Here is a 13,295-nt window from a genome sequence, read left to right as displayed (position 1 = left end):
GGAATTTGACAGTAAAGTTTCAGCGCCTCAATTTTAATAACAAATTGATTTATTCAGTTAAAATTGAAGGTAGTTTTAGAAACTACGTTTCGTTACGAACATTTTAGGATACATAAATTTGCAGATCTTACACTTTGATTATCGGACTTTTTTCCATTGGACGACACACTGTGCGAGGGGATGAAATTATAATGACAGGTTAAAATGAGTTGTTGTCTACTCCGTGCAATATTTGAATCTTTCAATCGTTTCTAGAGCGATTATGTAAATTCCTCGTGTAACATGCAGTCACTATAGCCAGCATAGTCAATGAATGTTGAGAACTGTCTTCCCGATGCGAAATCAGAGTACCTACGTGCCCGAGGGAACGCAACGCGGGCAAACTTTTTCGCGGCGTATTTGAATTTCAATGGGCGCAGCGTTCCACTTAACTTATCAGCTATAATATTATGGCGTTCGGGAAGATATTTTGCATTTCAAACCTCCGGTTTATTAACTCGCGGGTAAGCAAATAGAAAAGTACTTACGGTTGAAGCGGAGTGAAAGTTCGATTTGGAATGTTTGTAACTTCAAATCGATATTTAATTATTATTACATATGCCGTGTTCCGTTACTCTTTCCTATTGTCGATCGAATGGTTGCGCTGCCCGACGAAATATGCATTGAAAAATTTCGCCGCGTATCAGTCCATGCACGCAAGGGATCACTTTATATTTGTTTTCACAGTAGACACGTTCGAGTTTCTGTGAATGCGAGTGCGATCACAATGCGGCTGTCCACCCATGCGTAAACGCGTATCACTGACAATGCATTGCCGACTTTAGCGATGGAGGAGCTCCGCGAATATCTGACTCGTTGTTTCGATCAGTTTTGATGACTTCTAAAGCGCATTTACCAAGCTGCAACTCAAAATGTTGCGACGTCGCTGTTCCACGAAAATTTCAATTTGTGTGTGTCTCGAAAATAAACTTCCCTTCTCAAGACAATGTCGATATTTAATACAACGCTTAATGACCATTAGTTCAACCGTTTATACAGAGTGTTCCACTTAACCCTTTGCAGTCGGAGCTATTTTAGCTTGAAAATTAAACATTTCTCTTCCGACCTAGAATAATTCCCTTGTATATGATTTTTTTCATTTTAAGATACTGAATAATGGAACAGCAATTTTTTGTGGTGACACTGAGTCACCCCTCGACTGCTAAGGGTTAAATTTTATTCAGTTTTTATTCAAACTTTATACGATTATTTTATTCAGATGTGAAGACAAGAGGAGTATACACCATTGAATATACAATACATTTTTCTAAACAAATAATTCAATCGTTCGTCGAGGAATCACGTTTGATTGTAGAAACGATTTACATGATCTCCCTCTCTCTCTCTTTGATTTAGAAGATTGTTATTTATCTCCCTGTGTTTTTAATAGCACCGGTAATAACTTAGGAGTTCAATACAAGTGAAACACTCTATAGTGGATGTTCATAAAGGTCTAGCACGGTTTTATAGCACGCTTTATACACCGCCACAGCATGGCAGTATAAGGGAAGTTTATATAGGATCTTGTTTGCGAAACGTGTGCAGAATTGAACCGTGACAAAAAGGGGCTTCAATTCTCCCTTAAAATTAACTTCGTGGCTTAGTGAAATATTCCTAGACGATCGTGAAATGGAAATATTCTCGGAAAACTGTTTTTTAAGCAATATTTTGTATAAAAAAAAAACAATTTTGAAAATATTCAAGACGATTTCACGAATACCTCTCTCTCTCTCTCTCCATCTCTGTAACATATATAGCTATACATTTATGTTTCTTTGTTATTTTATAATTGATGCAGCCTTTAATCAAGGAAATATTTGATTAAAATTTCGCTTTTACCAAACTGATGAACAGATTTCAATTCCAGAAAAATTGGCGTGCTACGCTGTCCAATATTTTTTCAATTATTTCAACAATATGCATGATATACGCGTATTGAGTGAAATAAAACCTGGAATATTTCTATAATTTGTCACGGATCGACAGAGGTTCGTGGGAAATCGTGCGATCGATACGAGACAGTGACCTCTAAATCGGGAAAATTACTTCCGGTTGAAATCGTCCATCGCGAATGGTCGTTCTTCGAATCATTGTAGGTGAACAGCGCATCGAGCGATTATTTGAATGACAGCAGGGATCATTAGGGATCCCCCTTTTTCCATCTTCCGTCGCCGACCCATTCATTACGTCTTAATTGGGACACAACGTTCGAGCATCTCAGTTTTAACGAGACAAATTAGAAAGAAATTACTCGGCGTGAATTTATGTCGATTCTTAAAAACTGTTCTAAATGATTTCATCAAGATTGCAAACTCTACGTATAGACAATCGAATGTGTCACAGGTGTGCGTCTTCGAAAATGCTTCTCCACGAGAACCGTGATTTTCGATAGCACAACGTTTAGGCGAGTTCTCACGTTATTTTTAACTCTGTGAAGCGATTCAACCAATTTAACCGTATCACACATGTGTGGGCGGACATCCACATCGTGGCGACCGGTATATACCTCAAGGCTCTTCCTTCAAAAAACAAACTGCAATACTCCGTCGGTCCAAACTAAAATATAAATATTGAGAACAATAACTTGAAATGTCTAATCAATACCAGACACAGTAATTGAATCTGAGAAAAATGTGTTTCCTGTACAATGATAAAAAGAGTGCACGAAATCGGCAGTTTAATCATTGCTCTCACGCAGAGAGTCCAGCGAGAAAAACAGATTTCGTAGCAAAAATAAAATGGAAACTTCAGCGCGTTTGTCGATAATAACATTGTTCATTTTCCTAGTCGGCGAGAGCTATAAATGTATAAAATCCTCAGTGAACTCTTGCAGCGATCGCCTTCGCCTGTTTCAACGTTCCTGGTTATAAAGTTTGTCGTCGCACAAGTTCGCGGTTGTTTATCGCAAGCTCCCTGTTCTAAATATTTTTCAGGGTGTAAATCGATCAACTAATTTGCTAATTCCGCGCAGCGCGAGACACGTGTTAGGCTCGGTGTTTTCGAAAGGAACGTGCCGGCCGCGTTGTTGACTCGCTTCACATGAATTGTAAATATCGTCGCCTTGCTTTCCCTGAATCGAAATTGCCGTCACGACGACAACGACGGAAAGTGTCGCGGCTGACCTTTCACGTGACTCGTTGAGAAACTTTCGCATACACACCGATCGAAGCTAAATTCATGCTTCGCTTAAACGTCCATCCGCTTGTAAGTTTCGCGCGAGTGTATAGTGATTTCGCCAATGGGTACGCAGTGTTTTCATACGTTAGAAAACTCATTAAAATTTCATGTGCCACGAGCACAGTCCAACTAAGACACTCCAAACTGTATGCAATTCAAATTTTTGTCGACAGTAATTTGCGCCACGAACTTTTGCAGATCGACGTATGCAGTTCTCTGTTTTTGTTGGGAGCCCCATTAAAATTTTATTTCCAGTGAATGCAGTCGATATAAGAAACTCTATTCTTTAAAGTTCCGCATTTAAAATATTTTCATCGACGGCAATTTGCGCCACGAACTTTTGCAGATCGACGTATGCAGTTCTCGGTTTTGTTGGGAGCCCGATTAAAATTTTATTTCCAGTGAATACAGTCGATAGAAGAAACTCTATCCTTTGTGAAGTTTCGCACTTAAAATACTTTCATCGACAATTATTTCTGTAAAAACTTTCGCTAAATATGTACATCGATTATAATTTGTGCGCAAACTTTCCGACGCCGATGCACACAACTCTGTATTCGTTGGGAACTCCATTAAAATTTTATTTGCAATGAATCAGTTAATACAAGAAACTCCGAACTCCACTTTGCAGTTTTGCATTTAACACGTTCGCCACCACCAACACCTACCAGTGACAGTGAAACTCATTTTATGAGCTGCGAGTGGATTTAAACGCAACCAGCGAAGCGATCATTATTAAAAAAAATAGAGCAACATTCTTCAACTTTAACTGAAACAGGGTGAAATATTTTTTCTACAAAAATGGACGAATTGAACAACGAAATATTTCTGTTCCATGTAAAGAATGAAATCGAACTGTGCGACACACGTGGTTTCGATTTCGCATAGCGCACCGTGCACTTGACTCACTTCGCTCAAATCTTTCTGCAAAACGTGTGCTTTGTTTACATAATTAATGGCGCCTTATGGCTCGGTCGTTGTGACAGGTAAATGACCAGAGAACTTTATACAGTCGCTCGTCTCGTCACATGTTTCAAAGCAGAGTTATTATTGGACATGCTATTTACATAATAGTCGAGCATAGATCATGTGCATCGCGTTTATTGTTAGAGTAAGACGTGCGCGTTACACATATCTCTCTCCAGATTTCGTGGTGATTTGGAAAAATACACGATTCCATCTGGTTTAATCTATCTCGCTTGTCTTTCAAATTTATTGCTCGAACAATTCTCCTTTCTCTGAAATGTTCTACATTTTCGATTTCGAAAGTGCCTTCGTGTTTCGATGCCCAATAAGAATCAGTACGACACGATTTTTTCTACGGTTACCTGCTCTGCACTTTTATTTCCCATCATTTATTTTACGTTCTAATGTCCCCATTAACGTCCTGATGGATTAAATCTCGTGCACTAGTGTAGAAGCTATTCTATCGTTCAACGTTATCCAATAACGGTCTCAGTCACGCTTAGGCTGCTTTCATAGCTTTCATTCAAATATTTACTTCCTTTTCTGTTTGCACTCACTTTTTGATTGACTATTGAAGAAGGTCCACACGAACTGTCATCACATTTCGAATCTTTTCTTTCGGAAAATGAACCGTTGCTCTAGTGTTGTGCTTTAGAGCCAACAATTATTGCAAATACGAGCAGATGAAGTATGAAACAGTGAAAATAATAAGGAGAATTTAACGCTTAGAGAACGAGGATTTGTTTTAGTATTAAAATCATTTTCCTCGGAGAACTGGATCATATATGAAAGTCTTAAGTGTTGAGAAGAAAAAGAATTGTTAAATTGTTTGTTGGTAGCTTTATGAATTAGATATGTACATGAATTTAGAATAATGAATTTAGGATTGTAGAATATACTACATTGTTTCGTGCTTGTTAAGACAGAAAATATTTATTTTAGTCACAGATCCACAGTCTGTTCTCAGAATTTCGTATTCACTGCTGATGGTTTGTATACCGTTGTGAAAACAGCCTTAAATGTCTCCTGTGAAGCGTTTGTTCGGATAAAGAGCTCTCGAGGATCTAGAAAGCTTTCAAGCCTGACGCAAAAAGTTCGGGAACAGAATGTGTTCGCGCTAGGAAAGGATTAACAATTAAACTAACGGTGTTTTAACTCCTCGGAGCCGCTTCAGCGTTGAAATTCAAACATTTTATCTTCGAAAGTGTTGAAAACACCATGTCGATTAGTGTTGGGAAGCATGGAGATCGTCGCCCAATTTTCTTTTCACAAACCGGTCGGACTACAGGCGATATTTGCATGTGCGAAGAAGGGAAAAAAGCAACGGGTCGATATCGAGTATTAAGCGTTGTTCAAAGAACCCTTTGCCCTTTGTCTTCATCGGCCGTATCGACTTTATAGGGGATATATTTACTTTGAAATTCAACTGGGAATCTTATCCGCGTTGCCTTCAAGGAAAATGCCGACGCATCGTCTTGTTGGCGAAAGTGTCGCGCGAAATATCACGTCGCGCGCCGCAGCGAAGCGTTTTATCATTGCATAATTTACCCGTCCTACGTCGCGCAACCTTTGATTCGCGGAGTGCACCGATGACGTCGTTCCTGTTCGATGGGATATCGGTTCCGGGGGGTTTTGTGTGCACAAAAAACAGCCACCTGCGAGCCGAATGCAATTAACAACGATGTAGGTGGATAGAGTGTAGGCAGCGGTCGCCAACGAAGTCGTTCCACTGCAGCCTGCAGTTCGGTTGCTTTTCATTTATTTCAAATACTGCTGACCCTACCGCAGGAAAATTGTTCGAAAACGCGCGAGAACGGAACGAGATTGGAGCTTTTACTAAAAAACCGATCATTCGATATGGCGCGGTACCATTCAGCCCTTATAGCGACAAACGAGTATCCATTTCGAAAATTTCCTTTAGCTAATTTCTATGTGCTTCTGTGGAAGTATTAAAATATATTCACCTAGATCACGTTATCTCATATTTTTGAAGCTTATAATAATAATATACGGATGTAAATACACCCCTCAAAAGAATTAAGGGATCACCTATATGAACCCGAAAAATTGCTACTAGTTTACACGATCATAACTCCGGGCAAAAAATTCCTGTATCGGTATCGTTAAACAATGGTTTGAATTGGCTCTGTTTCAAATTGTTGCTATGTGGGGTTTTTACGAACTTATAGCGAGATAAAGACAACATTGACGGTTAACAAACATTTTGTGCAACTTTGTAACATCACACGGGGGGAGAAACAAATTTTTTTGATAAATCGCGTTAATACCATTTGGAAGGGCTATCTTCCCTGTATAAAATGTGTGGTTGTTGAATATTGTGCGATTTTTTTTATTCGAGTTATTCAACATTGAAGTAAATGTTGGCTTTTTAATTTTAAGTGGCTCCAGAAAGCGAAAAAATTATTGTAGAATCTTGTGCAAGAAAGCAATAGAAAGAGCGTTTCTTTCTCTTCGAGGCACTTCTTTTGTTTTTCAATTTCATTAACATTTCGATATATGTACCAAGTGTTTCTGAAAATATGCTTAGAATATGCACAGTTTCCATTTTTCCTTTAACTCGCTATATCTCGGCAAGAAATGATCGCAATACCATGATCCGAAAGTCAGATTGAAGCAAAGATTCTGTCGATTCGATTGAGCACCCCATGAACTAGCTGCGACAATTTTTTACCTATGGCAGCTGTGTTTGAAGTTAGTGATTCGCAGAAATTACCGCGCCACATACAGCGGCTGCCTGACATCTCTGAATTAATGTTCCTTCTCGAGAATTCTTTCTCGAGAAATTTTATAATTGGTTATTTCTCATTTCTCGAGAAATTACAGTATTTCTCGAGAAATTTAAATCGAGGAAAATTCTTATGAATCTTATTTATTTTATAACATATTTTCGGAAATGAACAAATTGTATGTCCTACCATGCTACATTTTAATGTAGGTATTTAAATATCTCTGTTACTTGTGATTATACGAAAAAATGTCAGAGGAGAAATTTGCACTGTTCAATAAGGTAAATATAATGGCAAAATAAAAAAATTTGTTGGGAATCATTCGCTTTCTGGAGCCACTTAAAGTTATTATAAAAAGCCAATATTTACTTCAATGTTGAATAACTCGAATAAAAAAAATCGCACAATATTCAACAACCACACATTTTATACAGGGAAGATAGCCCTTCCAAATGGTATTAACGCGATTTATCAAAAATATTTGTTTCTCCCCGTGTGATGTTACAAAGTTACACAAAATTTTTGTTAACCGTCAATGTTGTCTTTATCTCGCTATAACTTTGTAAAAAACCAACATAGCAACAATTTGAAACAGAGCATCCGAAACTAGAGGTTTCACGCTTTTAAACCATTGTTTAACGATATCGATACAGCAATTTTGGCCGGTGTTATGATCATGTAAACTAGTAGCAATTTTTCGGGTTCGCAGAGGTGATCCTTTAATTCTTCTGAGGAGTTTATACATATACAGAAAATGTTTATCTCCCACGAAAACATGCAATCTGGTTATACACGATTGACAGCAGAGCGAACAACGTTTGCCTCGTGCAGATTGATTGAGAGAAAACAATAACATGCATCGATTCCATTGTCAGCTCAAGCTAGCAATAGTCGGACACCTAATACATACTTCGATTTGATTAAAATCGCAGAGAGCGAAAGTGATTGATTCGTGAAAACTCGGTGAACGAGTTTAGGCATCATCGAAACATTCTCCGCACAGTGCGATATTCGTATTAGAGCTGCCATGCTCGGTCAGAGCGATTTGGCATGCAGCGCGGATCGTTCGAACGTTTAAACTTTTATTAATAGACGCCGTCTCACCTATTTAATGGTCAAAACCGTGCACCTGTGCTTTGTTTATGGAACCGCGATTTTCATGCGCGAATTCAATCGCGAGAGATTCAATTTCGATCCCGAGGAGAATTTCGTTCCCGATGAGAAAGACTTCGCAGCGACCCGGTTCCGATATAATCGATTAAAGGATACCGAGCCCGTGCGTACGTTTTGCTCCCCTTTTATTTCGCAAATCGAGTTCCGCGGGAAATGGCGGCCGGTATAATCCAGTACAGTGGCTTCGGGGAATAAAAAGTCATACTCTCATTGTGCGCAGCTTTCAACTGGATCTCGTATTGCATTATTGTCGAGCAGAGACTTTCAATTCATTTTTTAAGCGGTTTTACTCGTTGCGCTAGTACCACTTTCCTGAGAAAAATTTGCAATTCAAAATTGCATAGAAAATACTTTTTACATCGTCACGATGAATAAGACATTTGGGCGACCATCTTTAAATGGACCACCCAGTGTGTGTCGTCAGAGCCGAAAGGGTTAGGTGACACTGAGTCACGAGTTGTCCCGAGATTCGTTGTTAAACCAGGCCAGAAGTCAGATTATCCTGGTGTCAGCGCCTCGTCAATGATTGTCTTTGTTGGCTCGATGCAGCAAGTTTAATTCTCGCCGGAGCGAAAGCAAGCAGCGCGCGCGTTCATTTGAGTTTCTCGCAAAAGGAGTCAAGGGGACAAAGCCGGCGTATAGTCGGACGGACGGATATCGGAGTTTTCATCATCTAAACATGTCCTGGACATGTCCCAGACACGAACAGGCGAGGCTCGCGCCGCGGAGCACATCAGATTTATCGCGTTTGCATTAATGCAATACCCCGGCGCAGTCTAAACGGACGATTCACGCGCGCGTGTTCGCCGAGGCGCTCGCTTTCTGGAAAAGCGATTTCCCCTCTGGTGTTTTTCACATTTTCCACCATCCGTGAAACACGTTTGTCTCGCCGGCGCTTTGTAATTTCTTGTGTCGGCTTATCCTTCTTCTCAAAGAGGCTATCCGATTCCCTTTGAAATTATCGCTGCTGGCATGCTCGCAATCAGTTCGCTCGGGTTTAATTAAGAAAAAGATCAATCGGTTTATCGATTACGATTATTTGTTCCGCTCATGGAGGTCACTGTTTATCCGCTCGTTCGTTACGATTCATCAAATCTTTGTTTCATCATTTTACAGAAAAAATATTAGAAAAGTTTAAACGTACTATTATATTATTTTCAACCTATACTTGACGTAATAGAGAAGAAAATATATTCCACTCCAATTTGTTGCAATTCAGGGAAGAAATTTCTATTTTGCATCAAGATTCATAGTCCGCCTGTGTCAGATTCTGCGACATTGAACAAAATCGGTGAACAACGTGTAAAATTCCGTTCGATTTGGCGCGGAACGGGTCGGATGGGCTTGCACAAGCTCGGAGACAGGATTCCATGGAACTTTCTTGCCATTCTTCGCGGCCGACGGTCCGTATCGAACGCCCACAACTCGCGGTGCCACGTAAACGCATTAGACGCGAGATCAATCGGCGATCGACTGGTTTACTTTCCGGCTTTCTGGATCAGTTATTCCCGCCGTTGATCGCGGCTCGATGCCGACACCGTCAGTTTCAAGAATCCATTAACGCTTAGCCGCCGCCATTTAGAGGATGATTCCTTTGCAAATATTCCCCGAAGCACCGAGGATCTTTGTACCCGCGCCGAGATACCGTGCTTCGAGCTTAAGTGGAGCACGAGGCGTGCTTGTTAGTCGAGCATTAACGGCACCGCTCGTTTCCAAGTCGAAAAAGACTATATTTACGACCAGCGGGGGGGTCGGTAGCCGATGCGGCATTGTAGCTTCGATATTTTTAACGTCTCAACGAAAAATGCTCTCTGTCCATAAGGAAACTATTATAATTTCAATTATTTTGTTCTTTGGAGGGGAGTCACCAGATTGAGTTTTGTCTCCCCACTCTACGCCGCTGTTCCCCCACACTTCCGCCACGGCCCACAATGGTGCCGAACGCGAATCTAGCTATAATCCATATTTCATAACGATGGACCAGCGAGCGTACAGCTTATCAAATCTAGCTGTGCGGCTAACCAAAACATGGGCAAACAAATATTCATAGTCCAGTCGCCAGGTACTTTAACCTGGAAAATATTCCGAACTTAATGAAATTTTGACACGTCATTTAGGGGTACTCTGGGGTGTCGAATCTCAGTTTTCGACCTCGAGGACCCTGTGCTAACTTCAAATTTCACTGGTCAATCTTTTTTTTCGACCAAATAGGCACCGAGAGACAGGCGTTCAAAATTAGGAAATTTTAAGTGGCAACTGACGAATATAGGGGAAGACGGAGCAAATTACACTGTCCAACAACAAAAATGTTTCCATATAACTGTTGGGTGTATCGTATACAGTTTTTAGCGCTGATTCCGAATCTGGTCTTAATTTTTCTCCTACACGCACAGTTTTTGAGAAATTTGAGTTTGAAAAAAAACACGTTTTTCGACTTTGAACAGATATTATGATGTTATTACAAAAGATATTGTATTATTCGTTACAGCAAAAGATTTTTTCGAATTTAAACACGTTTTAACAATCATTAAAGACGGAGAGGCATCACTTTTGTACACATTTTTGAGGATATTTTTCAATTTAAAAAAAAAAATAAGAGTCTAAGGGTCCAGCGGAAAATCGAATTGAACCACGCGATAGAGCAGACTTTTATCTTGAGAACCCACTCTTTCAACTTTAGATCCGATACTGGCAGAAAGAGAGGGGGAGCTTTTCCCCTGATCTGGCGACTCTGCTTTGGAATCAGCCTCGAATCAACTCGTCATTCCCATTTAAAATACGACTTTTCAGATGCCGCATATTTGTCAGTGTTAACAGGAATACGCATACGAGCCGTGTCACTCAACGACCGCGCGCATGCGGATCCCCTCCGTTTGGTAACCGAAATTAATTTTGAGCTGGCAACTGTTTGTCTGTCCGTGACATTGTTTAACTTCTGAAATATGGATATTGTCCGCCGGCTGCCGAAAATTGCCAGCGCGGATTCTCATTATCCGACGTGCAACAGTTAGGTCGGAAGTCGTTTGCGGCCGTGGTCTGGTTAAACCGAGCGAAATCACAGGATAGGTACCGTTGCGCAATTATTCGAAGAACTTTAATCATCCGAAAGATGGGACGACGGGGCGGGTGTACGAAATTGTATCGTATCCGGGCGTAGCCGTGCGAATTCTCGTTGAACCGAGCAACACGGTCGAGGTACGCGAATTCCACGGGACTGGTCGCATAATCTACCAGTAATTGGATTACCGATTATGGTACGCGATCCACCCTGATTTATTTCGCCCCGACGAATTCCCCGTAATTCTCAGACACGCGTTAACGTTCCACCTGCCGTTAGATGGCGTGCCAATATTATTAACGACTGCGCGTATTCCTGACTATGCGTATCGATCGATCGTTGCCAGGTTAAAATTCTAATTGCACGAATCTGACGTTCCGCCCGCACAGACACCAACCTGCTCACCGGGATGATGTTCTTTTACCTTCTTCGAATCGCGGATTAAAGAAGCTATTTCCTCGTCGTTAAACTGCCAGCCTCTCTAGTCTCAACAGGTCCTCTAACAATTTTCTAGATGGATCTGGCAACCTCGTCGAGCATCCAGCGTCTTGAATTCCTGCAAAGACACACCCTCTTCGTAATTGGAATTAACGCGGTGACTGCGGTCCACTCGGCTACCACGAAATTATACAAAAGGAAATCTATTCGATAGAACAAGAACCGAGATGTTAAGATTTCTGATATTATCATTTTATTTATTATACAGGGTGTCCCGAATTTAAATGGCAAAACTTCAGGAGCGTGTAGGGGACCGAAAAACTAAGACAAAAAGTCTTTTAGAGATTTACTCGTTTTTGCTTCGTTTTGGAGAAAATCGCAAAAATTCAATATCTCGTTGTCGGTTGCTCTCTTGAGTTGTTGTATACACAAAAAAAATAAAAGTACAAAAATGAAAACTTGTTTTGTTTCTTTTTTTGCGATTTTCTCTAGAACGAAGCAAAAACGAGCAAATCTCTATAAGACTTTTTGTCTTAGTTTTTCGGTTCCCTACACGCTCCTGAAGTTTTTCCATTTAAATTCGGGACACCCTGTATAATAAATAAAATGATAATATCAGAAATCTTAAAAATTCATTTTTGCGGCCTCGTTAAAAATGTTTCGGACGTACTGGAGAACATTTTTTAGTGCAAACAACTGGCGGAACTAACTTTGCAAATTAAAAAATGAAGTTTTCTATCGTCACGATGATCTAACTTAATCGAAAACAACTTACAAAATAATCTAATAATTTGTTGTCAATCTACCAGTGTGATGTACGTACAAAAATCAAAATAAGGAGTACAGAGTTTGCTTTTAAAGAAAATAGAGAGAAAAATTTGTTGTACGAAACGATGCTTCAAAAGAGTTCGTATGTGCCGAAGTGAGTACGTACAGTCATTATATGAAGTATTTCCGTTGCCTAACATTTTGGAGAATCCTTCCGGTATCGATTACCATTTCAGCCGGTCTCGGATAAGGAACATGCTTAAAAGTTCCCCGACAAATCCAATGCGAATATTGGTCCCACGGATGCTGCCGTGGTAGACAGCCCGCGTGTTCCATTATAGTTCGCAACGTAAAGAAGGAAGAGATATTGGCGGCACGAGCAAACACAGCAGAGCTTCTCGTTTACGTTCCCGATTTGAAGCTACGTTAAGTATGCATGAGGTTACCGGTTCGCCGAGCAGCGTAGAATTCGTTCCTTCCTACATTCGTACAATTGTAAATAAATAAGCTGGTTAAAATACGAGCTTTCGGGTGCGGATTTTGGGTCATGGACGATCTGGCGCGTGATTCGAGAATTCAGGAGAGCCGTGACAGTAGAAGTAGTGTAGAGGTACCGAGGTTTCTGGCGGACTGTCGTCAAAAAATACTAAAAAATTTTACATTGATTTTAAAGATGATAACTAGACTGCGGATCTTTATGCAAAATAAACATTTTCTGCATCAATTTTAAAAAACCCAGGCCAAGGAAAAAGTTCTTTCCTTCTTTAATATAATTGTAGTGGGTTGGAAATAATACATTGGCGTTTCTAAATTCTCTTCGCCTCTAATCTTTTGTAAATTGGACTTGCCCATTTCTGTTATAAGTGCATAAAATCCGCAGTCTAATGATAACACTCTAATACGATGCATATTAAGACAGCCAGAAGAAA

The 13,295-nt window shown here is 40.2% G+C and overlaps 1 protein-coding gene across 3 annotated transcripts in view; it reads left to right on the top strand.

Moving 5' to 3' along the window:
• Positions 1 to 13,295, top strand: part of Rgk3 (Rad, Gem/Kir family member 3) — a 47,116-nt gene that overhangs the window by 23,244 nt on the left and 10,577 nt on the right. The gene's annotated exons all lie outside the window — the stretch shown is intronic.

Source organism: Lasioglossum baleicum, chromosome 5 (genome assembly GCF_051020765.1).
Source record: "Lasioglossum baleicum chromosome 5, iyLasBale1, whole genome shotgun sequence".
Lineage (NCBI taxonomy): Eukaryota > Metazoa > Arthropoda > Insecta > Hymenoptera > Halictidae > Lasioglossum > Lasioglossum baleicum.
This window is presented reverse-complemented; position numbering and strand designations above follow the sequence as displayed.